The sequence below is a fragment of the Stomoxys calcitrans genome, chromosome 2, assembly GCF_963082655.1.
Source record: "Stomoxys calcitrans chromosome 2, idStoCalc2.1, whole genome shotgun sequence".
Taxonomy (NCBI): domain Eukaryota; kingdom Metazoa; phylum Arthropoda; class Insecta; order Diptera; family Muscidae; genus Stomoxys; species Stomoxys calcitrans.
The window spans coordinates 211,759,983-211,762,516 of NC_081553.1; the positions used below are offsets into that span (position 1 = coordinate 211,759,983).

A 2,534-nucleotide genomic window follows, 5' to 3' on the forward strand; every position below is an offset into this window, starting at 1 on the left:
ACAAAATTTCGCTTAAATCGCACTACCCATCTCCGAGATCTGGCCTTTCTGAAAATTAGGGTAAGGGAGAGGGTTCGCCCCTCTAACGATATCAAAAAAATGTAGTACCCTATTTTCAACACGGAATTATTATGCGACATCTGTGAAACCAAACCAACACAAATTGATTTTTATATATAAGAAGATTGGCTAAACTAAATTTTTGCATGTGGCAACACTGTCCCCAGCTTCACTATGGTAAAAACAACAAACAAACAAATAACAATCTAGCTCTAGCTCTCTTGCTCTCACTCTCTCTCTCTCGTTGTTGCTGCTGCCAATAGGAGGTAGAATACTCTTACTATGGTAATGTGTTCTGCCTATGCGGTTTGGGGCGGCCAGCAACCATGTCAGATGGAATTTCTTCATTCGAGTAACAACTTTGATACAGGTTAGTCGTGGGGCGGAGATTTTTCGATTTTTTTTATTCGTGGTGAATTCGCGCCGATGATCGAAACATAACAGAAAACACCGAGATCATCAACATATATTAGCAGCGAGGAGACGGTGTCTTATTTCTTTTTATTATTTTCTGTGTTGTTCGTTATATGTGCAAAGAAAAACAAGTTTTGTTAAATAGTTTGTTGTTGTTAAATGTTTAAAATACCAATACAAAAGAGTGTGAGTGGTAGTGTAAATAAGAAATTTATTGAAAAATCTACCTACTACCTATATAATAATCAAATCAATTAAAAAATATAAATTGGAAGAGAAAAAAAATCGCACAACTAAAGTTAATTTTTTTGTTTAGCTGGCTTAATGAAAGTTTGAATAAAAAAAAAAAAAAGAGTGGTTTTGTTGGTGATGTCAAAATTTCCACCTCAGCCAATTTGGGGCTTTTGTGCAAAAGGCCGTGTTTGTTGTTGTTTTATATCGTAAGGCGGTGCGACGAAGGCGGCGTTGTTTTCCAAGTGTTATTTTAGTAGCCATCATGTTTGGCTGAATAGCTTGCTAGCTGACTGACTGACTGGCCGCATTGAAAGTGATACGATTTTTTGCAATAAACAAAAAAAAATAATATATAATACCCACAATAATAATAATACAAAAATAGCAATAACGACAACGGGTAGCAGGCAGCATTTATTTCCGCGAAACAAACAAATAACACAAAAGTTGTTGCGAATAAATTGAACTAAAAAATTGCAAAACCTAATTTTCCATTCAACCAAACAGAAAATAAAACATTAGCATATTTAATACGGAACTAAGGCCCCCTATTACGCTTTCAGTTCATTGATAAACCGGTAAAGAAATAGGTATAGTAAACGCGTTTTTGTTTGAAATGCCAATCAAGAGTACCACTACATAAATACCTTTATATAAATTGGGCTAACCGATCTATGCCCTGCATCACTTTGTGTTTGACCACCGAAACATACCAGAGAGAAGGAGAGAGAGAGGCAGAAACAAACAAAAGAAAACTTAAAAGAAACCCGTTTTAACAAAAGATTTGGATATTGCAGACATCATATCATAGTGGTGTAGCATCAATCACCTACCTTACCAATAACGCAATTACACCAACAACAACAACAATCGAAAACCTTCGAAAACAACGAAAAACTCCAAAATTAACGAAATACACACACGCACGCACGCAAACGCGCATCAAATAAATGAGGTAAAGGTTTTCCGTTTCATTTTGACAATAACAACAACAACAATATAGTGTAGCAATGAATGGCCGTTATATGTAAGGCGGCAGTCATTGCTAGCACATTCATATATAATATATTTTAAGTTTTTTGCAATAAATCGTGTAGGTACAGTGACAAGCAAAATGTTGGCTTAATTAAGTGTAACTCTTGGGGAAAAAAGAAAAAAAGTAATGAACAAAAGGATAAAAATAAAAAAATATTAAAAAAAACTCTAGAAAAATGGACTAGCGATATTTTGAAAAATATATTTCTTTAACTTAAAAAAATCTAAATTTGCAAAGTTTTTAAATTGTATCTTGGGAAATTTTTCTCGTCAGAGAACACAAGGTTTGGAAAATCACCACATTCGTTCGTGTAAGCGCAGTTACTTTTTTGCTCTTCGAGTTTAACTTTTTTTGCTTTGTTGTAAGATCTTGTGCGCTTTAGAACTTGTAAGCCTTTACCTTGAGCCCACCGAGTCGCAAAGGTCCACCTGTGATGCCGAACTCCAGGGTTCAAATCTTGACGTGAGCATCAGACAATTTTCCGGCTGAACTGTATTTTACGGGGTAGTTTGCAAAAAAATCAAATTTTTTGCATCCCCCCTAACTTTGACCCCAGGAACCCGCATATGAAGTCCGTTTTTAAGGCTCGGGCCCGTAGACCTCCCTAGGGTCCAAAAACCCCCCTTGGGGTCAAGAAGTCCAACCTAGGCAATATGGGTATCAAATGAAAGGTATTGATTAGTAGACTACAAATATGCAAACAAATGTCCAAAATGTTTTGACCCGGGAAGGACCTACGGGGAGAATTTGGAACCCTCTTAAACCTATGCAATATGGGTATTAAATCAAA

General features: G+C 36.0%; 1 protein-coding gene across 2 annotated transcripts in view; it reads left to right on the top strand.

Moving 5' to 3' along the window:
- The first annotated feature begins 409 nt into the window (after window positions 1-409).
- LOC106088803 (serine-rich adhesin for platelets) overlaps window positions 410-2,534 on the top strand; it is a 71,312-nt gene continuing 69,187 nt past the window's right edge. The window contains exons 1-2 of one of the 2 annotated variants that reach the window (XM_059364067.1): window positions 410-660; window positions 791-1,663. The gene's annotated coding sequence lies outside the window, so the exon portion shown is untranslated. Of the gene's footprint in view, window positions 1,664-2,534 lie in introns of both variants that reach the window. The other variant, XM_059364066.1, reaches the window with a different exon arrangement.